This window comes from Perca fluviatilis, chromosome 1 (assembly GCF_010015445.1).
Source record: "Perca fluviatilis chromosome 1, GENO_Pfluv_1.0, whole genome shotgun sequence".
Taxonomy (NCBI): domain Eukaryota; kingdom Metazoa; phylum Chordata; class Actinopteri; order Perciformes; family Percidae; genus Perca; species Perca fluviatilis.
The window spans coordinates 32101565-32126415 of record NC_053112.1 but is presented as its reverse complement, the minus strand read 5'-3'; the positions used below and the strand labels follow the sequence as shown (position 1 = coordinate 32126415).

The window sequence follows — 24851 nt, the reverse complement described above, 5'->3', positions numbered from 1 at the left end:
TGTGTCTGTGTGCATTGTTTAGTATTGAATGTTCGGAATTCTAAGATAGATTAACACCCACCACCCTCACTTTCTCTCACACACACACACACACACACACACACACACACACACACACACACACACACACACACACACACACACACACACACACACACACACACACACACAGTCAGAGTGCATGTTTTACCTTAAACCTATCCAGAAGACACCTCTAAGATATAGAACTGCTGAGTATAGGTCTGTTCTCAGCAGCCAATAAAACAGAGAACAACTCAAAGTTATAGAAGCTATTCACTCCCCCATACTGCTCCCTTCCTGTGATGCTTTCCCTCTGATCCTGCTGAATGTGTTTGTGTTTTGTGTGTGTGTCCTTTGCTCTTATTGAAAGTATTGACAGCTTTACCAAAGCAAAATTATCCTGTTGTAAATTTCAAATGTTGCACGTTTTTATTTTTAGCTGTTCAGTTGACATTATAAGAAGGCGAGCATAAACTCATGCACAACGACTAAGATGGCGAGTATAACACAAAATCCAAGACTAGTTATGCTGCACACAGATGGAACCAACTTTCTAATGATTTTACTGTAAATGGGCTTCAACTTAAGCCACTTTAAAAATCTAAATGAAAAAACTGTGCTGTTCTCCTGTGACTTCAATTGATGCGTTTCTCTACTGCACTTTTATTTCCTTTGTTAAATTTGAGGCAACTTATAACTTATTACGACACTGTACGGTAACTGTATTGCTGGTCTATTATGTTTTGCCTATTTATGTTTTATATAATTGTATCTATTTTTTAAATCTATTTTTACTCTTGCTTATTTGAGTTTATATAAGTTTTTAATGTGTATTGTTTTTGAATGTCGTTCTAGTGCTTTTCTTTGCCTATGTGATAATTTTTATGTGAGGTAACATGAGGCCATGAGATTTTAGGTGCAAAATCTGTGTTGTACACACACTGCGACTGAATCATAATAAAACACTGAATTTCATTATAACAATTGAAGAATAATCTGTATTTAAAGTAACAATTTGACAGGGTCAATTGCAGGGTAACCAGATAGACACACACAGGCAATTTATAGTTCTCGGTTCACCTGACCTGCATGTTTTTAGAGTCTGTGGGTACAATCAAGAGACAGAGAACTGGCATTTTTGGAACTCATTATAAAGCTGTAAAGACTTTGCACGCTGATGGTCCAAGTTTCTCTTTGTGGCTTCGTTAGACTTCCAATTTCCTCTTTCTGCTTCACAGATACACCAGCTGATTCTGTACATTTCTATTTCCGCTGCATTTTTTTAATTTTTCCAGTTTTTCTCTCCCTTTTTATTTTTTACACCCCCCCGAATCTGGTCCAGTAGAGCTCAGCAGCGTGTGTGGAGGAGTGTCTCCTGTTCCCCCTGTCCTCTCCCTCTCCAGGAGCATCAAAAGGAGGAGGACCCACGCAGGGTGTTTGAAGAGCCCACCGACACTCCCCTATGGGTGGTGAACTGGCAGATGCTCAAACCACACAACTCTATCTAGACGGGAGGAGCATCCTTCTCATCTGCTTTTGTAGCTTTCATTGGTTTCCCTTGCAGCCATGAACCAGACATTAGTTTCAACTGTATTGTTGTTTGTAGATTTGTATTCTTGCACATAACATGTCGTTGATTTTTTTTAGAGTGCATCCTTCAGTCATGGTGTTATGACAATTTGTCCTTGGTTTTGTTTGTTTATAGATTGATTTGTACTCCTCTCCAGCCTTGTAGTTTTAATAATTTACCTTTAAAAGGTAGATTCACCCAATTATTTATTTAGAAAACATGCAATATTTCCTGTTGTATATCTAGTGGTATATAGAGATTAAGATTTGTGTTGTTTGTGGTGATTTATGCCAATCAGAACTGAAGGATAACACCCCCTAGATGCTAGGATTTTTTTTTTTTCTGTTGCGGTTAAATGTTTAGCCATGCGAGCAGCGTAGCTCTAGGAAGGTCAATATCGGTCTGTTAGTTGGTCTGAGAACTTTGGGCCGGATGGAAATATCTTAAATTATGGGATGAACTAGCATGTAATTTTGTCCAGACATTCATGGTCCGCAGAGAACAAAGCCTACTGACTTTGGTGATTCTCTGACTTATCCTTTAGCATCACCATGAGTTTCTGGGTTAAATTGTCCTGACAGTTATTTGATAAACCCTCATACGTTTCATCTAATTTTCAAGGGATCCTAAAATTGCAGTTCCCATACCGGGAGTTGAACCCAGGTCGCCTGGGTGAAAACCAGGAATCCTAACCGCTAGACCATATGGGACTGTTTTTTTTTTTTAAATAAAAGGATTTTTTTTTCTTCTTGAAAGACATGTTAAATGTTTGCAAACAGCGTAGCTTTAGGAATGTCAAGATCGGCCTGTTAGTCGATCTGAGAACTTTGGCCCAGATGGAAATATCTTAAAGCGCCCATATTATGCTCATTTTCAGGTTCATAATTGTATTTTAAGGTTGTACCAGAATAGGTTTACATGGTTTAATTTTCAAAAGACACCATATTTTTTTGTTGTACTGCACAGCTCTCTCTCACTGCTGCAGATCCTCTTTTCACCTGGTCTCTGTTTTAGCTACAGAGTGAGACCTCTTTTCTTCTTCTTCTTCTTCTTCTTCTTCTTCTTCTTCTTCTTCTGTACTATCTTTGATTGCCATCGCACATGCGCAGTAGCTCAGATGTAGATCATGTCAGCTAGCTAGCTCCATAGACAGTAAAAGAAAGGTTGTTTATCCAACTTCGGTCAGTTACAAGGCAGGATTAGCTGGGAGACTTCTTCTAAACGAGGGCGCACATGTAAGTAGTTATTTTGTAGATTATAGTGAACTTGTGTGTGTTGTAGCAGTGCTTTGCTATTGAGAATGAAGTAGCATGCTAGCATGCTAACGCTAGCACGCTAACGTTAGCATGCTAACGCTAGCATACTAACGGTTGCGGTTAGCCAGCTCGTTTCGGCTTGTGACGTAGAAAGCCGTGCAGATTTTGAACAGCTCACCCTGAGACCGAAGGCAGGACACATTCAGAAACCGTATCTCACTCAAAACAGCATGGATGGATTTTTTTCAAAGTTTGTATGTGTGTGGAAGCACCAAAGACACAAAATAACACCCCAAATCCTAGAAAAAGTGATTTGTTTTCATAATATGGGCACTTTAAATTATTTGATGAACTGGCATGGAATTTAGTGCAGATATTCATGTTCCGCAGAGGATAAAGCCTGCTGACTTCGATGATTCTTTGACTTATCCTTTAGCATCACCATAAGTTTTAGATTTGAGGTTCTGGGTAAAATGTCAATATCAGTCTGAGAACTTTGGGCCGGATGGAAATATCTTAAATTATTTGATGAACTGGCACGTAATTTTGTGCAGACATTCATGGTCCGCAGAGGATAAACCCACATCTAAATCTAATCTAATTTTCAAGGGATCCTAAAACTGCACTTCCCATACCTGGAGTTGAACCCGGGCCACCTGGGTGAAAACCAGGAATCCTAACCACTAGACCATATGGGACTGGTTGTGTCAAGCTCTAGGAATGTTAAAGGGATACTTCACCGATTTAGCATTCAGCTTTGTATCAGTAGAAACCCGATAGTATTTCTGAATGACCGTGCTTCCCTCCCTCATGTCCCCCTGAGACGAGAGATCTCTGCATTTGGGGCCTGGAAAAAATCTTCCGATGACGTAAAATGACGATTTTTGCGTCATCGGAAGATTTTAGGCCAGAGGCAAAGGACTACAGCCAGTAGTAGGATCTACTTCCCGTATGTTTTCAACACGCCCACAGGGGGTTGGACTGCCGAGTCTGGCCGGAGTATTCGAATAAAACGACTGTCAGCCATCTTGAATCTTCGCTAAACAGGCTTTCGGTTTTCAGCAGAAAACATTTACAACAATTATCTGCATTCAAACTACCGGACGTGTTTACCCGCGCGATTCATCGGTACAGATCGGAGAATATGAAACGTTATTACAGACGCAATACTCGGCACTCATGAGCGTCGCCTGCACGGAGACCAGCGGTGTCCGCTCAATGCCGCTAGCCGGCTAGGGGACATCCTCATCGGCTAGGTGGAAAGCTAACGCTAGCTGTCCACCTGTCCCAGCCATCCTGCTTGCAAGTGTCTGCTCATTAAACAACAAGCTGGACTACATCCTCCTTCAACGAAAATCCCCGAACGTGAGTTCAGTGACTGCTGTGTTTTTGTTGTTGTGGAAACATGCCTGAACAACAGTGTACCGGAACCGGGACTATCCAGCTACCAGGCTGCTCTCGCCGGCCCGTGGAGGTGGGCTGTGTTAAACGGACTGGTGTAGAAATAAAATCCAACTAGCTACTGCTAACTACTGGTGGAGCTTGTGACTGTTAAATGCCGACCATTCGACATTCCACGCTAATTCACGGCTGTGTTTATACTCTGTGTTTAGCTACACCAATGCTAGTATGTGTTAGCTGAACTTTCACGGATCCTGCTTGCAAGTGTCCGCTCATTTAGACCACAAACTGGACTACATCCAACTTCAACGACACTCCCAACGTCGGAGTTCTGAGACTGCGGTGTTTTTGTTGTGGAAACCTGCCTGAATAGTGTACCGGACTGTCCAGCTACCAGGCCTGCTAGCCCTCCCGGCTAGATTCCCGGGTAAAAGAGGTGGGCTGTGTTACCACGTAAACTGGCGCAGAAATGTGGTGATTTGTATCCCTTTAACTGCTAACTGCTGGTGGAGTTTGTGACTGTTAAATGCCGATCATTCTACATTACACACTAATTCACGGCTGTGTTTATGTTCGGTGTTTACCAGCCCAGCGCTAATGCTAGTATGCGTTAGCTGAACTTCTACGGAGCCTATAAAGTGTGTGTACTAAATGTAGCCTGTTTCGGTATGTCGTTTTTTATATAATGGTCTTTTATATATGTTAAATGTGTAACACCACTTGAGTCACGATGAAACGTTGTTTCGTGTATATGGTTGAAATGACAATAAAACCGCTTGAGTTGAGTTGAATGCCTCTGTCGGTCTGTCAAGCGTTAGGGTCGCTTGGGAGTAGGACTCAAAGCAAAGAAGCAGGTGCATTCTGGGATTTGGTGTTTTTCATCCATATAAGACCAAAACACATTTTCTGGCTTTTCTCGGCCTAGAAGGCACCAATTTCAATTTTTTTTTTCACATTTCTACTACATAAGTGACCCAATTTAAAGATATATTCAGCTTTCCAGCGGTGAAATATTCCTTTAATATCGGCATGTTTGTCGGTCTGAGAACTTTGGCCCGGATGGAAATATGTTAAATTGTTTGATAAACTGGCATGGAATTTAGTGCAGACATTCAGGGTGCAGACATTCATGGTCCTACTGACTTTGGTGATTCTCTGACTTATCCTTTAGCATCACCATGAGTTTCAGATTTGAGGTTCTTTGTAAAATGTCGTGACAGTTATTTGATAAACCCTCACACGTTCCATCTAATTTTCAAGGGATCCTAAATCTGCAGTTCCCGGGACACTTGGGTGAAAACCAGGAATCCTATAACGGCTAGACCCTATAGGACTTATACTTTGGGAACTGACCCTTTAGCAGGAGGCATGTTATTGAGTGCATCTGGCAAAGACAAGTGTAAACTTAGATGAGGTTTCTTCTCTCAATAACATGTCGTACTTGGTTTTTCCCCATCAAGAACATAAAATGCAATACTTTTTGCTGTGAACACAGAGAGGCACACTGTATTGTCAGGATCTTTTCATTTGCTCAGCCATCATAGCATCACACAGCTGTGGTCCCTGTCATGCTGGTTGTCTGGCCTTTAGCTTCTTGGGTGGCAGCGCTGTAGCTCTGACCTGATCTGTCTCGCTGTACTCCACCTGCTCGTTCAGTCTGCCTCTATTTGCTCGACAGCCCTTGCCTCCTCCGACAGGCCTCCCAAGAACAATGGCTCGTGAAAGACATGCCTTTCTCCCTCTCTCTCTTTAATTCTTTATCTCTTTCCTTCTTCCAATTTTTTCCATTGCGTCTCTGTATCTCTTTCACTCTGCCTGTCCATCTATCAAAGCCAACTCCTTTGTGCTCATTTCAGTGAGAGGTCTTGCAGTAAAGAAGAACCTGCAGTCTGTTTCATATTACACCTCACATAGTGCTGCAACTGTCTGTTTTTATCAGCCAGTCCTGCCTCCCACAAAACGCTTTCTCCACCTTGCACAAATAACTTTATATTACTTGTTGGTTTACTCCTAATCCATCTATTGAGTGATTTCAAGATGTAATGGAAATATAGCATGAATGTAATATGTAACAACACAAAATTAGGACATTATCATACCTACGTTGTATAATTAAATGTTAGGCATAGGGATTCATACAAATCACATTGTAAGGTAAAATAATTGTCATGGTTTAATTGAAGCTTTATGCACACAACCCTTTATATATAAGCTTTGATAAAGGGATATAAAAAGGCCAACACATTCTCACTCCCAGCGTGTCAAAAAGCGATGCTTGGTAAGGTGCCTTTGGCGCAAAAAGTCTCCTTTAGCGTAGCCCTCACTTTTTGACACTCTGGGTCGGGACTCTTGTCGTCACTTTTTGAAGCTGTGGGTCAGAACGCACGTTTAACTGACATGTGGCACAAGAACGGGACATTAAATGAGGAAAAGATCATGGGTAGGGTTACAAATGTACGTTTCAGTGACATACGGGACAAGATTGGGACATGAACCTCGGTCTCTTGGGTGAAGTGTGTGTTTGACCCATGAGCCCCCCCAACGGTCTTCGGTCTTCAATACTACTTGATACAGTTGTTGCTCTTAATACTGCGTCATCTTACAGTGCCGCGGTCAAGCTGCTGCTATGCCCGGTGCGTTCCATCCAGTCGCTGAAGTTAGATTTTTGCGCCGGTATCCAACGCTTAGAGCCACTGACCAAGCGTCATTATTTGACAAGTTGGGAATGAGATCCTAATCCTCAATGTTTTTAGGTGTATTGTTTTGATATTCTTAGAAGGCTGGAAACAAAGCATAATATTAAAGCCAGTACCAAGTTGCAGTTCATCCAATGGCCACTAGGTGCTGGCTCTACGAAAATTCTAATTGTAGTGAACTTACTGTAATGGGTGACCCTTTTTCTCTTAAAATACACTGTCAACTATCTTCTTTACAGAAAGCAATTTAGTAGTAATTTTACATCTGTTTTGTGGTAGTTTTGAACTATTGAGGCAATTGATGTGTATATTTGGGGCGCTTTTGCACTATGGGCTTGTTTCTCAACCCTTTATGCTCCTTCTTCCTTCAGTAAAGTCGTGAGCATGAAGACTTATTTTTGAGCTTGGTAACACATATCTTTGATAAAATATTCTAAACTATAGGTGCCCTTACTTTCAACTTTTTTTGCTACTTGTGCTGTGTGCTGAAAAAGTGCAGCCACCTGTGCGTGTTAACCGGCACATTATTTGTTTGAAATGCATGGATTTCAGATATCTTTCTCCTAAGCAATGCATCTGTGTGTGAACAGGTCCTTAATCAGCTAGGAATGCACTTAAAATGTGGACACTTTGCATCATGTTTGGTTTGTAATTCAGCAGGGAAACAGAAAACGCAGCTCTGTTTTACCCATTTCATTTACAGTGATCCTACTTCCCCCGAGCAAGCTATTACAACTCTGTGGTCATATTTCATTAAAGAACTGTTTAAAATGCAACACTCTTAATAGGCTCATCGTAACGGTGTGTGTGTGTGTGTGTGTGTGTGTGTGTGTGTGTGTGTGTGTGTGTGTGTGTGTGTGTGTGTTGTGTGTGTGTGTGTGTGTGTGTGTGTGTGTGAAGCAGCGCACGGCCATTATACTAGTGTGTGTGATTCCTGCGTTTGTTCAATCTTTTTATCTAGTGATCAAAAAGGGACTGTGTGCCCATGCTGAAGGGGGTTGGCCCAATGAAGGAAGGGAGAGGGTCTCTACACATGTAATCCTTGTCAATGAATTTAGGCAATCTTTTTTTATAATGAATATTTCAGTAGTTATTGCAGCGAGCTACTCGTGTGAGTCTCTTTTCACTGCTCCCTTTGCTCATAAGTGAATCACTCGTCTAATGATTTAATTAATAGCATTGTATCCACAGATGAAAAGCTTATATTTAATCAGCAAAATGGAGTGAACTGAGATCAGGGGCCTTGACTGTCATCAAAATGTGCTTGGGGTCCCACTTGCTCACTAAGCCACTTTAAGCCCTGGGACACCCATACTTAATTGAGAGTTAATAAATAAATGTGGTTAGAGTAATCCCTGGATCCAGCCCCTCAGAGCTCCCAATCTAGGTGTGTGTGTGTGTGTGTGTGTGTGTGTGTGTGTGTTGTGTGTGTGTGTGTGTGTGTGTGTGTGTGTGTGTGTGTGTGTGCATACATGCCTACCCTGGCCAAGCTCCCTATGTCACTACAACCGTGCCAAGGCAGGCTCTACTGTAGTGTGCCAGATACTGGTTTATTTACCTGAGATGCCCCCTGCGTCACTGCTAGTGCCATATGTTAGATCCCAGGACAATTGATCCCAGAAGGCACCCTCTCCCTTTTTCTCAGATTTTAGTCGATACAATGCTGCATATTCATTAAATTAATAATTCATTCAAGACTTTTTTTTTTTAACAAAAATGTTTTGATTTAAAAATTCTCCTTGGTTTTACAAATGTGTTAATGGGAAACAAAGGTAACACATATAGATACAAATTAAAACAAAGACTAACTAGCTGTATCCTGGCCTGTTTAAAACCCTCTTTAAAGTTAAATGTTGGATGAGAGTTATATTGTTATAGTTATATTGTTATAGTCATATATATATATATATATATATATATATATGTTTGATTTTTGCATGAACATTTCATGCATCATCAAACTATTACACACCCATGAAATAAGTCTACACTCCAAAATTTATACAGTTGATGTAATCTTGGTGATCAGCAAAGTTACGTACTAGAGATAGACCGATAAATCGACCAGGCAGATATATTAACCGATATTAACTTATTTCAGCTATATCAGTATCAGTGTATATGTCGCCCGTTAATAAGATTGTGTATATTATATGTTTAAAAAGACGTAATATCGGCTGATGTATCGTTATTAGATTTTTTTCAACTCTCAAATATCGCTATCAGTTTCGGTTAACAATATAGCAGATACACTTATAATAGTTTTTGAGTTAGAGGGATGCTTCTGTTCACCAGATAACATGAACATGCATTCACTTTTTATGCAATCATGCATTTACCGCTTTTAATAGGTTAATTTAAAAAAAAGAACAACAACAACAACAATAGGCAGCAATAGACAAATGAAATTAGTGATCATGAATTTCATAGATTGCTAAATTATGCTGAAATTATATGTCTGTAAAATATGGAAACTTCATCCCAGTGACTTCTGTTGAGATGAGCAGAGTTTTGAGTTGTTATGCAGCCAACCGGTAGACAACAATGGGCTTTTTTCACAGCAGACATTTTGTAATAGTAGTTAAAGCACAGGTGTTAGTAATAACAATGACAATGGCTCTGTTATATTTAAAGTGCTCATATTATCAGTCCCTCCAGAAAAACGTGATTATGCGATCGCATAATTCAATGCATAATCAGCCAAAGTCTGCATATATATGCGGGAGCCGCATTTTTTCAAATACGCGCACTTTCGCCGCATAAATTGCCTATTTTCGCGCAAAATATGCGGGGCTTGCATGATTTCATAATCCCCGCATTTTCGTTGCAAAAAAGTCACATATATCTTAGCAGAAAGTTGAAAAATGTTGCATTTACCTCACACAAGAGCAGCCATTTTCCCCTGTTGCCATGGGAACGTTATGAAGTGACGTAATTACGCGAATCATCGAAAAGGAGGGTGTTGGGGGGAATCACTTTTTTTTTCTTTTCATCAAACTGCAGTTTTTGCAAGTTCCCGCAATTTCATCGCATAAAATTGCATAAATATCCCGCATATTCCATCGCATTTTTTAAGAAAACGTGCCGCATAATCAAGGATTTTTGCCCACAACAATCACAAAAATACTGTATTATGCTTTTTGGCTTTTTCCTTTACCTTTATTGTATTATATATCTTTTTTGTGCATGTAATAGGTTTACAAAGTGAAAAAGCCCAAAGTCCACCCCAAAGAGACTTACAGAAAACACTGTTCACAAACTGCTCCAAACAGCTCTATTGTAGTCCAGCCTTTACTTCCGTGACGAATGTGCGTCACTTTGTAACACGTTATAATGCTCGCCTAGCTGCTAGCGTGGCACGCCCTCATACTCTGCTTCTGACTGGCTGGTTGTCCTTACCTAGCTACTGCACATGTGCGACTCCCAACAAAGATGGAATAGAAGTGTGATGCCTCACTCTGTAGCTAAAACAGAGAGCTCAACACACAGGGTGAAAAGAGGAGCTACAGCAATGTGCAGTAGGACAAAAATATGGTGTTTTTTGAAAATTAAACCATGTAAACCTGTTCTGGTATAACCTCTAAATACAATTATGAACCTGAAGATGAGCATAATATGAGCACTTTAAGTGTCCCAGTAAGTCGTGACAGTAATCAAGCATGCACAATACCAGGACCCAGAAACGGAAGCAGCTAAATGGAATTCAGCCATCATTCATTTTCACCTGTGCTTTTCCTTCTGTTACATGTCAAAATGTCTTGATTAAAAAGGCCAATAGAAGAGCTGTCACACTTGACATCCATGTCAAGTGAAAAAGACAGCTCTTAACAGCAGCTTGCAGCTTATACTGCATTTGGGGCAAGGTCCCCCAACTTTTACAGTTTTTTTTTTATTCTGTACTAATTCATATTTGCTGGTATGAAAGAGAAGGAAAAACTAAAAAAAAAAAGGAATGGAGAGAGAGAGAGAGAGAGAGAGAGAGAAAGAAAAGTGTGTGTTTAGCTAAGCAGGGGCAGCCCCTGGTCCATTGCCCATCATTTATTGATAAAGGCCCTGGAAAATGCGCTGGAAAAAAAAACCTAATGAAATTATCAACGTTGTTGAATTAATGATGAATGGGAATAAGAAAAGGCTGGGCTCTCTGTGGAGCCAGAGAGGAGCGCTGCTTCATTAGCCATGCAGTCTCATCACATCCTCTTTTGGAGCTGCAGACACTGGGGCTCTCCACTCTCTCCTCTCCTCACCATCAGGACCTGCCATTGGATTCCATTCAAAAAAATTCCCTCAGTCCCTCCGCCCCTACCTCTGTGCTTTTTTCTCTTTTGCCTATTTTTTTTTTTTTTTGTCTTCCCTATTACTTCACCTGCCACCCCCACCCTCATCGCTTTTCAGAAGACGGGAACTCTTTGGTGGCTAATTTCATTTATCATTTCTTTCACTTTTCCTGAAGATGAAGAGAGAAAAAGCTGACCCAATTCTGGGGGTACTCGTGGTCAGAGAGCACACCTCTTTCCTGCCTACTCTTTCTTTCTTTCTTTCTTTCTTTCTTTCTTTCTTTCTTTCTTTCTTTCTTTCTTTTTCTTTCTTCTCTTTTCTCCAGCTCTCAGTCCTGACTGCCTCTCTGTGGATATCATTCCTGATTCTGCACATGCAAATGATATGGGAGGGAGCGAAGGGGGGGGGGGGGGGTCCGTTTGGATTCATTGCCCCCTCCTCCTCCTTCTCCTCCTCGTCTTCTTCTTCTTTTCCCTGGGTGGCGCAGGAGTGGTCTGGCGAGCCGCAGCACGCTGAGAAATCACGGGCATGGGGTCTCATTAGGTAAGCAGAGGCCAGGGCAGCAGGGCTTCACCCAGACGCTGATTATTCTGAGAGCAATATCTGGAGGATCACCTCAGCTATACATCTGATTAGACACACTGATTATGCTGAGAGCAATATCTGGAGGATCACTTCAGCTACACACCTGATTAGAGCTACTGTCTCTTATAGTTCAGAGCCCTCTTTGACTCCGGAAAATGAATTAATCGTGTCTGTTGTGTGGGATTGTGTTTGAGCTTTGAAATTTACTGCATTTATAGGAACTTTTTTGCCTCATTTAAGAATTGTCTGAATACATTTTTATTTTATTTCTAAAGCATAAAAGAGCTTTTCACTTTCTTCTTTCTCCTCGTAGTCACTCCTCTTCTTGAATCCCAGCTGCTCTCTTCTGGTGAGGCCTTCCCGTATCATTTATCTGGAGACAAATGCACTTAAATGAATGTTCTGCCAATTTGATGGATACGGTAATTATCTGTGAGCACTTTATTTACTTGAATTCAACCTACAACTGAATGAATGACTTGACCGTGGTTTTGGAGCTTTATAATACCCCGGATAGATCGCCCATATATGCATGTAGCCCCTGATGACACAAAGCACCGTGCATGACAGACAGCTGTGACACGCATAATATAATGGGCCTTCCTTTACATGATGATCTGATCTGAGAGGGATTCAATTATTTAATAACAACACGACAGACTATCATTAAAACAAATTGTGTGTGTCAACGCGAGCACACAGTTGGAGCTAGGAGGTCACAGGTGTAATGTCACGTTTTGAAGTCTTGATCCCTCCCATACACACTCACACACACACACACACTCACACACACCCCCTCTCCGTCTGCTGGTTCTTTTCTTATGAATTGGCTGAATTGATCCTCATACAAATTAGGTCTGTCCTCAAAGGCTCCATCAATACATTGACTCCTTTTATGAGGGTCATCAAACAGCCATTACTGGGCATCAGGGGTCCCGTTTGGGGAGAGACTGCCCAGGGTGACTGATGAGCCGGATGGGGATGGTAGCTCGTCTGGGGCCCTCGGAGCTGTGGGACTGTAGCAAAGAAGCGAGGGGAGGGGGTGCTTATTGAGTATTAGATTCATTAGTTAAGCAAAGCCAAATTAATTTGATGTGCAACAGAGCTGCTACTACCCCAAAACATTTAACTCTACAGCTTTGGAATACTTTAAACACAATATTCATCTGTCAGGAAAAACTGAGATACATTGGACACACGATCCTCTTATCCTAAGATCCCTCCTTCAATGTAATTAGGGTGATTTTCAATTTCTGGTACAAGGGGAGGTACACATGTACTGAGTTTATTGTTGTCCATTAACATGCAAGTAATTTGGCAGAACAAATTCCAAGGGAAGTAGAAATAAAACATTTGCTCGTGCATGACGTCTTAAATTGCATCATTAAAAAACCCCATTTATTTATCTGGTCTGATCCTGCTATTTGAATGGCTTTCTCAGAGCTTTGTCTTGTCTTTATCATTGTTAAGTGTTTGTGGGAGTATGCAGTATAAATGATTCCTTGCAAGCCTGGCATAAGGTTTCAGCATACTCGATTGTTGCATTAACAAAGACCAAACTATCCTTTCCCTGATCCCCAAAACAAGAAGAAAAAAACTAATCAAACAAACAAAGCGCTTGAAAATGTGTGATATTTTACTCATGACAAGAAAAAATCATGTTAAAGCACCAGCAATAGACAAGAAGGGGGGGGGAGCCCAGGAGTATTCCCCATGGTTGCTCTCAGGTATTACGAAAGAATCTTTGAAACTGAACAGAGACACAGCAGGATGTAAACAAACTGTCACTGCTGTCAAACACTTGCTTCAAGAAGTGTCAAAAGTTTAGGCTTTTCAATTACAGCCGTTTTAATATGCATGCAAGCCTCCCCTGACTCATTAAAATGCACAATTTTAAGTCTAATTGTTGAAGAAAACTGTGTTTTATGTTGCTGCAATGGTAATAACTAATGATAGATGCATAAAATTAGCATACATTTCCCAGACCAAGAGAATATGTGATCATTGTGCCATAGAGAATTGCTCTAAGTTAGGAAGTTAATTTCATTATCTCCTCCTCCTCATTTAAACCCCGCCACTTTACAATAATTGGAAAACAGAATAAAAGATTAGCTTTTGAGTGGATGACGTGCATTAATAAAGTGTGATGGAATGTGAGTGTTACAGAGTGGGTACCAATTACAGCAGCCAATCTCAGACAGGCAGCCATTGATGGTGGTGGTTCAATCTCTTCATCTGCCGTACATTACCATCAGGGACCCACTGCAGAGACCTCTGCTCCAGCTAGCAGGCTAATTGTCAATTCTGCTTAAGTCATAAGGAGAGCTATTTTACCAGGGCTTTGGAGAGGAAGTGAACTGTAAAATTAAAGTAAAAAAAAGTCAAAGTATAGCATAATTGTAGAAATTCCAGTTCAAGGAGAAGCACAGAGAGATTTTGTGGAGTAATTTGGGTTAGATGATGTGAAAAAAAAATTCTTTTGGAAATAATATTGCAAAAGAACGATATTATCAATCCACTTTATGAAATGTGGCACAACCTGGTGTGTTAAAATTGCCAAAGGTTGAATAAATGTAACCAGCATATTGGTTTGAAATGTGATCCTCTTAAAACATTTTTTTCAGTATCAAGCACATTGTAGTCATGGTCCAGTAGGTCTATGTTTGAGTGAAGGAGAAAATTCATGACATGAGTTTCTTCCTAATTCTCATGGGTCACCCTCATCCCTCATCATGTCATTGCTTTAAACACATTAACCACATCAGTCACAGTGACCCAACACGTCATCACTTATTGGCTGTTTCAATTGTTCAAACAAATGGCCGGTACAACTGCAATTTTGCTTGCATTTGTAAAATTAAAAATCAAATCAAAGGCTCAAGAGTATATATCACAACATTTGCAGAAGTTAATATGTAGCAGATGTGTAGTCAGAGTTACTGTGTATCTGTATCCTATAGGCCAAATGGTCCATTGGAGCGTGCTAAAGGAGGACAAAACACCAGCTACAACCTATTAACCAAGACTGTTCTCTACCGAAAAACTTTCCCATTGGTCATTTGTTCAAGCAGCAATTACATCTCGTATTTACGGTTATAGTGGCGGTGCCCTCTAGTGGCCATAGTAATTATGACGGGAGCAAAGCAGAAAGTAATGTGACAATAAGAGCACCAAGTTCTGCGTAAGGGGTGGTGGATGGGTCAAATAAACACAAGGCGAGTTTTTATTAACTTTTAAGGAACAAACAGAGCTTTCTTATTCCCCTGTGGGTCGTTTTTCCTGCCACCGCTAGGGGCGCTAATTTATGAAACACTCCTGTGGGTCCTATTAGAGGGTAGGAACAAACAACCTATATCGTCGTATGGTTTGGAGGACTTGTATCAACCCCATAACTGTTCTAATTAAAGGCTTACAGTATAACTGATAATGATTAAAGCATTGGTAAATCCTTTATTAATCATAAAAAAACATCAGTTACGACTAATAAACCCTTAATAAGGGGTGTATTAGTCAATGATACCATAGTGTTTGTCTTTAATGACAAACTGTGTAGTCTCCTCATAAGATTTTATTCTCATATGAATAGTGAGTAGTGGTAACTTCTGGCATGGCCTAAAAATGACACCATCATACATTTTATTTGTATGTATAAATATATTCAATTATATGAAACTTAAGGTTTAATTACTTACCAATTTACACCAGTGAAAACAAAGGCCTTACTATTCTGGTTTGTAATCCAGAAGAAATTCAATACCATTATTCAGGATTCATTGAATGTTATCCAATGCAGTGCTGATTTTGCAGGCTGTTTACATGGAGTTTGTCACCTTCACTGGTTTATAGTTATGATGTTTGATTCTTCTGGAGGTTTATCAGCCCGTATTTCACTTGCAGGACAGTGATAAAGAACCATTTTCTGTATGGATTTAATTTTTTTAATGTTTGAAGAGCCACTGTTGCTAACAAATGGAAAGGGCATTTTTCTTTTATTTATTTTCTTAATAATGCTGTGATAAATTTACTAACTCTGGAAATTTAACACCACTGCATCATGTAAAAACAAAGCAAAAATCAGCTGATCTAAACAACATTCATTTTCCTCTACGCCTTTAATTCAACATGTAAGTAGGACAGAATGGTAGAAACCTGCCTGTATGTATACACACACACACATATACACACACACACACACACACACACACACACACACACACACACACACACACACACACACACACACACACACACACACACACACACAATCTAGCCTCATCAAAAATGATGTGTTGGGCCCTTTGTTGTCAAACTCTTTATACAGAAATCACATTTTCATGGGGGTGTATTTAAGCCATTTCTGCTGGCATAAGCATGCAGCACTGCAGCAGCATTCTCAAATGACTGTCATTTTCTGCCATTCTTTGCTACTTAACCTACCTCTCTGTTTGAGAACGTGGCACCTTGTTTTGATGCCTTACGCTGCATCGCGGCCCCCATCACAGTAAAGTCTTCAGGTTTAATAGTGGCTCGGAGGCCTGTACAAGACGCCTCGCGATTATACACTAAACAGCAAGATTTGCAGTTATTCAATTGACATCATTTTGTTGTGGAGTGGCAGTGGACAAACACAACTCCTTTGAATTAGTGTGCCACTGCTGCACTGGTGTACTGGTGTTTACTGCCTTACCTTACAGATGTTGAATGCAGCTGTCTTCTCACTCTAACAATAAAGAGCACGCTTCACACACAAACCAGCCCGCTCACCCTGACATTTATTAAGTCTGTAGACTCTTGTGCACCTTTATTTTAGCCAACAACATGTTAAATCGAATGCTTGCATCATGAAATTCTTAAAATTATCCTTCTTTACTGAATGACAGAGACAAGGACATTATGCACAATTAATAGTAGTTTGGTGTGTAAAGTACTTGTGATAAATTAGCTTCTAATGTAGCATGATATGATATCTCTCTATGAATATTTTTTGCATTTGACATGCCTTTATGCAACATGATTTCTCATTAGATTCAAATAGTAAATCTGTTTTCTGGATATCCATAGGTGCGGTTAAACATAGACAGTATATAAGAATGTGTGGAAATTGAAGTAGATTTACAAGAGGCAATTTCTCACGTTGAGCACACGAGTGCGTGTGTCGTTTATTATACAGGAAGAAAAAAAACTCTACAGGGAAAAAGACCAGCAACAAACCCCGTAGGGTCTAACGTCATCACGCATTCAGAACATTTAAAGGGGCCGTGGTCCCTGAACATATTTACATAATTACATGAAGTGACTAAGGACAGTAAATTACATGTATATGTATTACGTTTATCACTGCATGTAGAACCATATTAAGAACAAGGTGCTGCGTTAATAATCAAGAGTGTGTAGAACCACACTTAACAAATAAGGTGAATTATGTATGTCACATTCACTACAAATGGACCAACAGATCCCGTTGCTCTGGACGGAGACCAGAGAAGGCTATTAGAAGCCCTTTTCCGGTGAGCGCTGAGCGTTACTGCGCAGCCTCCAACTGAGAGAGACGAGGTAAATGTGACGTGAGCAACGTGTCTGAAAGTTGTAAGTCTTCTGGTAGCTGTGCCAAGAGAAATCTCAATCATTCCCAATCTTACAGAGACGGAGAGCGTAGGTATATGTAAGGAGATAACATGGGCACAGGCTAATTGTTGCTAACTAAAATGCTAGTTAACATTAGTAATTAAACCTAAACAGCTCATGTAAGTCGAAACTGCCTGCAAGCTTCTCCTGTACTATACGGTAATTCCTCTACTATGTGACACAATCGTTAGCCTATTTTTACAAAAACGTCTGCTACGGAGCCATAACGTGAGGTACAAGGTAATGGAGCCTTTTATACATTGTCGTGTTTCTTTAGAAATAAACAATGGATAATTAGAGTCTTTAAACGCTTCAGATGTTAATTTATTCGCTGTTAAGTTATTCGCTGTCAAGTGACGTCAAAGTGAATGGCAGTCAGTGGAATGCTAACGGGAGGTGATCGCTTTGTAGCATCAAAATGGCGCCATAGGAGGTTCGAGTTCTGAAGCGAAGCTTACCCCCTTGGGTTAAAATGGGTTACACACTATTCCCATAAACTTAAATTTCATCAAATCGCCATATGTACTATCCTGTAGGAGACACAAACAAATAGTTTTCCCTCTTTTGACCAATGGAGTCCTAAGGTTTTGTTTCTCTGGTGAAGAATTATCCACCTGCTATCAAGCCTCTTTGATCCTCAGTTGGTTCAATATCCACCGTTTCCATTAAATCTTTTCTTTAGAAGAGCTGCCAATAAAAAGACAGGCTTTTCAGGAGTGATGTCCAAGACCTGCAGGACCGTGCCCTTAACACCCCGACACACAAACGCACACACCTTTCTACACACAGTGAGATTGACAGGTGTCTGTACAGAATGTTACAATTTAACACATAGGTTCACATTTTTTCAAGTATGTCTCAAAACAACACTCATCTTCCCATATCTACATTGCTATCAGTCTCGTTTATCATTTCTCCTGTCCATACTGGCTGTGAAGAGATATGCTATTGATGCTATTTCAATGCACGAGATGGGGGGACAAAAATCCTTGTCCTCTTTCTGTGAAAAAACATATATATGAGGGTTTAGCTGTAGCAGTTAGTCCAATTAAGAGGACATTAAATTCTGTACTTTTGCCTTCCACCCATCTCAGCAAGTAGACGCTGTCTGAGGAAAGAGAAAGAGGAAAGTTCACATTGAAATGGCCATAACTTTGAAAGAAAACGCACGTATTTTGACTGACTGCGTCTACTCAAACTGTGGATTTTCACGTACATTGAAAATACATTAGGAGGGGATCTTTTCATGGACAGAAAGGAATGATTACAGCAACCAATAACTCTCTCAATGTACATATGGGCAAGTGAGTACTGCAAAAAATAGACTTAAAAAAGTGAATCTTTAAAACTTTAAGCTTTAAACATAGGTTTTGAGTAAAGACTGATGAGAAGTGTAGAGATGTAGTGTAGAATAAATGGACTTTGATTATGTTCTGTATGTGACAACACACTTACAGTCTGTTCTATTTCTGGTTTAATCAGAACAAGTGTAAAGTCAGTGAAGTCATAATCATTCATTTGTTGTTTATAGATTAACAATCTGACCTAATGGACTGACTAGATGATAGTTAGATTACAATACTGCCCTGCAACTAAAGTTCCTGATACAGGAAACATAAAAGCGGCAAACTCAACTTAATTGATCAGAGTTACACATGATGTGTATCTAAATGTGTAATTTACACATATCAGCCATACCATGAATTACCTTAATTAGAAACATTCCCCGGAGCTCTTTCTATTGATCGCCCAGCACGCTAAATCAAAAGTAATGTTGGACAGTTACCCGAGAACGCCATGGATGATTAATCAGGCGCAGCTCAATCATTACTCTTTTAAAGAATTTCCTCTTCTTTTAACACGTCTTCCTTTTTTCCCCTTTTTTGTATTTTTAATTTTCTTTTCCCAGCACTTTATTTGATGTTTTGTAACTTTTCATGTGTTGCCAGTGGATTAGGGCCTTTAAAAAGGAGATGCTTCCCTTCGAGGGTGGCAAGGGTGTATATGCATATGAATATTTTCCATTGATGAATATGATACACTGCCGCGGCGCCTTTGATAGTCTCCTGCTTGGGTCTTAAGTGATGTCATAATGGTGGGACACCGACCCTGGGCAAAACATCCCAATCCACAGCAGAGAGGAGCAAACATTACAGCCCTTTGACGTCCTCTGTGTTTAATATTACAGCACTGTTTACTGGGGAGGGAGTTGGTTCTGGTGTCCGCCAGGGAGCCCCAGTATGTTTAAGGTCAAGCCATCTCCGTTCCTCTTCAGTCAACTTCAGGATCTTTAATCACTTGTTGTTTTTGACTGTGCTGTTTTCAATCGTGGCCAGGTCTTTATAATGTATGAGGACATTACATAGTTATGAACAGCTTGGCAGGCAAGTCGAGGCAGTGATGGAACTTGTTAGGTACTTTCAGAAAGAACTTCATGTTCTTCAGCGTACCTTCAGGTTAAAGGAATAGTTCGACATGAGAAGATCGATACAAAAGTCACTGCGCTCGGCTATTAAATAGTCACGCACATAAACCCTGTAAAACACCATTTTTGTTATGGTTTTGTTTTTGTATAGATTAAACTAACAAAATCTAAATTAGTGAACTTCAAAGGTTCTGGTAGGCGTATTTTATTTATTTATTTTTATTTTTAAGAGCGCCAGGCTAGCTGTTTCCCTCTGTTTCCAGTCTTTATGCTAAGCTAATCTAACCAGTATCGACACTTATTTGCAAGAAAGCAATAAGGGGATTCCCCAAAATGTCAAACTATTGCTTTAGCATCTTAGGCCGGTTACACACTGGCTGCGTGGAGTGACCATGGTGTCTCTGTTGCGTGTCAGCTGCGTGGATTTTTCTATGTCTTTACACACCAGAAACGTGTCTGACGTGGCGCTGCTACTGCTAGCCTTGTCTGGACTCATGTATGTTTCCCATTGATAAAATGAAATACCTTGTTAAACATAAATGTATACTGATTTGATTACAGCAAAGACAATGGCAGTATTGACGGCAAAATAGGCTGCAGAATATTTCGTTCTGTATTGACAGGTGCAATATTAGAAAATCGATTTTTATTTTTTAAAATTACATTTATATCTGCATTTATATCAAAACCTAGAGGCTTTCAAACATCAACATGTCATTTATTAATATGTGTTTGTGTCTAAACGACATATAAACATCTTTTCCCATTCTATTTTGCCTGGAAACGCTTCCAACACGCTTGCGTGTCGTGTGAAAAATAGGCGTCGGTTCTATTTTTTAGGAGGCACGCGTTTTCGGCGCGCCTGAGACGCGCATGTCACACAGGCAGTGTGTAAGCTCTAACCTGTTAACATGGGAGCCGAAATATAAACAGACACGCCACGCAGCTGACACGCTCACGCGACGCGTCCAGTGTGTTATCGGCCTTATAATGTATTAAACCGAGGATGCTTTTATCCTTTTGTGACTTAGATCTATGAGGTTCCCTTTTTGAGTATAGGGGTCATGATCTTTGAATGTTTCTTACAATGCAAAGTGTTTCTTGCTACGCTAGACACACGTCGTATCTTCACTGTTCAATACCTCACATAGTTAGGATGTTAGGATTAGGAAGTTACCAACAAGCTGAACTTAAAGTGTGTCATATATCATATAGATAAATAAGCACCAAGGAAGCAGTTTTGAAAGAAAACATATGTTTTTGATCACATACGGTACCATCTAAAATTATTTTTTTAAACTTATTACATAGAAACAGAAGGAAATCAAAATTTTTTGTTAAAAAAGGCCGACTGTGAAACACGATTTGGTTATTCAGGAGACAAGAGAAGAGGATGGACCACTTCCTCAAAAACCAAATGACCCCTTGTTGGTTTGGCGGATTGAAGATTTATTAATTTTTTGAATTACTTAATGTATAATGCATATGGACTAAAGATTTGACTCATTACTTACTCAGGGATTTCCTCTTTTCGGCTAGGGTAAAAAATGTGGAGGAGATGCATGAAAGTCAAAAGAATTAGCTTGTGCTGTCGGTTTTCTTTTTAACAGAACTTCCGTAGGTTCTGAACAAAGGCAGTTAACATGTCAGCGTGCTCAGATGTTACACAGGATGCTCATTTGCTGTATCTCTTTGTAACAGATCCAGATGTTTATTCAGGATATGTTTATACATTAAAAAAACAATGACTTATCTGGTATGTTTTAACCTCAAGCTCTAGTGTTTTAGTTCCAGGTCTTTAAAGTGAAAAACATTTCATCAGGCAAATTGTTTCACAAAGTAAAGTTAATGACAATAAGAGCCAAACAAACAGCACTGTATCTAAATATACAGTATTTGTAAATAAAAGTAAGCTCACAAAATATGCTTACGACTTAATCCAATACCCCTTAAATAACATCTTTTCCAGCCCCTGAGCTCGACAAGGCCTGCAGCTTTTTTTTTTTACAAGAAGTTGTGTGTCAACTTACCAAAGCTATTTCAAAAGTGCACATGCAATGACAATTTCGGCGTTATGGGCCTTTTTGATGTGTTTATTTTCCGTTGGAGTTTTAAAAAATCTTTTTTTTACAAGTAACAGTACATATTACATTTTTTTTAACATTAAGGTGAAAAAACCTTTGCAAGTGAGAAGTCTCTATTCTGTTTTTGTTTTTTTTAAAAAGGTTGCAGGTGTTAAAATGATCTAACAAAGGTTACTGCCGGTGGAGGCGGGAGGTAAGAGGGAAGCTATCGAACTTGTGTCCTGGTTTCCCTACTAGATAATGATCTCTTGAAAGTGTGTGTTTTTTCCTCTTCTTCCAGTAAGTGTGTGTGAGATGAAAGATAGTTCCGGGGCTAGTGCACCAGCGCACATCTGACTGAGGCAGGTGTTAGAAATGTAGATGGCTGGCGGAGACTAAAGACAATACAAATTTGAAGTGAAAACGCTACTGGCACGCCTCCTCTGTTCTTAACACGTGAAGCCCCAGGCCGATCAATTATTCATACTATTGTGCGTGCGCGTGGCATAGTGTTAGTTCTGTAGTCGGAGAGGAGGTGTCTGTTGCACTTAAAGAGTGAGCGCCACGTCGCTTGGCAGGCCCAGGTCTGTCAGCCTGTCTCGGTCTGTCTCTCTCTGCTTCTTTCTTACACACACACACACACACACACACACACACACACACACACGTAAAAAGCCCTTGTTCTGCCTGAGCCTTTTTAATGATGGGATCAGGGGCGAGAATTGGTGGCTAAAGTGCAGCTCCAGTTGTTTGAAAAGAGGAGAAAAGAAAGAGAAACATATAGCAAGAAGAGTGTGAAAGAGAGAAAGACGGGGTGGGCGAAAAAAAGGGGGGAGGACGGGGGGAGGGGGGGGGGGGTTGCTTTTTACACTGGGGGTATTTTTCAAAGCAGTGCAGACTTGAAGCCATTGGGAGACTCCTTTGACTTTAATCTTGGCTGCTTCTTTGAAAATTATGACCGAGGACCACGGTTGCTTCATTAAAAGACATGTTCTGTTTCTTGTGTAGTTTCAGCCAGATTTTCCCTTTTGTGCGTGTGGTGCTGATTTCAGCTTTCCACCCTCGGTGCTTCCAGCAGCCTCCTGAGCACCTTGCCGTGTTAAGGGCCACTCACTTTGAATGTGTGTAAATAGACCAGTGAATGTTAATTGAGGAGACACACTTGATTTCCTCTTGCCTCTTACCTCCCGAAGTACCCACTTCGGTGTGCTGTACTCAACATCCTCTGTGTCTACACACTATTGTCCTTTGTTAAACAGTGATCAGTCATCATGTCATCTACTCTACATACGTAATGTAACAAAATAAGATGAAAGTTGGTTGGACGGGGCACAATAAGTGCTGTCCTCTCTATTAAAACTGAGCCAAATGTCTGCTGGAGGAAGTTGGAGTTGATGGGTGTCTATGTAGCAAAGTACTTGACTTAGACATCGGAGACTGGGGTTTGTGTCACCAATGATCGGGTTAGGCTCTAAGAGAACTATGAAGTATGAATGTTTGTATGAAGTGTTGTCTGGTCTCATCGGAAGACAAGTTCAAAGCCAGCCATCATTAAGACGGAAGTACAATCTTGTTTTAATATGGGAATAACTAATCATTTTTCAGACTGTCTCTCCTGGAAGACATTCATTGTGTTGCACTCGGTTGTTCACATAACAAGTGACAGCAAGAGTTGTGTAAAAAATGAAAAAAGAGAGCTAGAGAGGGAAGTTCAAACCCTGGCCTCACCTGCACACTGCTGGCCAATCACACCGTGAAGTGGGTATGAATGTTGGATTGTCAGTTTTGAAAAATTATAAAAATGGTTGGACACAGCCTCACCAATTCTGCTGTCGAAAAGGTGAAGGGGGGAGGGTTTTTTATCCATCCGACAAGCACTTCTGATTGCGTATAGTGGCCCCTTAACTGGTAAACTTCTGGACTGTTAATGTTTTTTTCCTAAGCTTATCCAAGTTTTAGTTGTACCGGCACATACATACATGCATACTCTCATGCATATCCATACATATACATACACATGCTGCATGCATAACGTGAGTGTGTATGAGTATTAGGCTTTTTATGAGTGTGAGTATGTACGTTTGTGCATGTTTGAGTATGTATATATGTGCGTGCTTAGTATGTTTGTATGTGTGCATAAGTATGTATGTGTGTGGGGCGGCAGATAAGAAATATTATTTTTTGTCATTTTGTGAAACCCTGACAAAGATTTTTGATATCTAGTTATTATTATATATTAGGGCAATTAAACCAAAATTATTTATTATTTTTATTCAGAACTCAACTGTCTGTCATGTAAACCCGAAAATACAAATAAAAAGTCATTAAAATCATGAACTCAAGTGACGACAGGAGCTAACTGCAGGACGACTCAATCACCATGAACAGTTGTTAATGTTCTATCAGACTATAACTACTCGAGAGTCTGCTCTTGAGACTCCGCTCTAATTTTCAGGACAATTAGGGCAGGATTCGGGATTTGTGACAATTGCTTGGATTTCGGGACTCTCTCGAATTTTTCGGGATGTCTGGTCACCCTAATGCATATGCATGAGAGTATGCATGTATGTGTAAGTACTTTGCACTGGTATACAGTATATGCATGAGCAAGTGAAGCCATTAACAGTCCAGAAGTTTACCAGTTAAGGGGCCACTATACACAATCAAAAGTGCTTGTCGGATGGATAAAAAACCCTCCCCTCCTTCATTTTTTTCGACAACGGAATTGGGGAGGCTGTGTCCAACCATTTTTATAACTTTTCAAAACTGACAATCCGACATTTAAACTCAACACAACCCGACACAACCAACATAATGACTCATCGTCATCTCCACCAACATGTACTTTCCTGTGAACCTTTTTTTGTTATGAAAAGATGTTGAATGCAGTGTGAAGCTTATCATTGTACTTGGGCAAAACAATAAATGTATTAT

General features: G+C 40.2%; 1 long non-coding RNA gene and 2 other non-coding genes across 3 annotated transcripts in view; 1 reads left to right on the top strand and 2 right to left on the bottom strand.

Annotated features, from left to right (window-relative positions):
* LOC120567382 overlaps positions 1 to 24851 on the top strand; it is a 48612-nt gene that overhangs the window by 5959 nt on the left and 17802 nt on the right. The window lies entirely within an intron of this gene.
* On the bottom strand, positions 2230 to 2301 carry trnae-uuc. The gene has a single exon. It is a non-coding gene; the product is annotated as a tRNA-Glu (tRNA).
* trnae-uuc lies at positions 3474 to 3545 on the bottom strand. Its single transcript has one exon. It is a non-coding gene; the product is annotated as a tRNA-Glu (tRNA).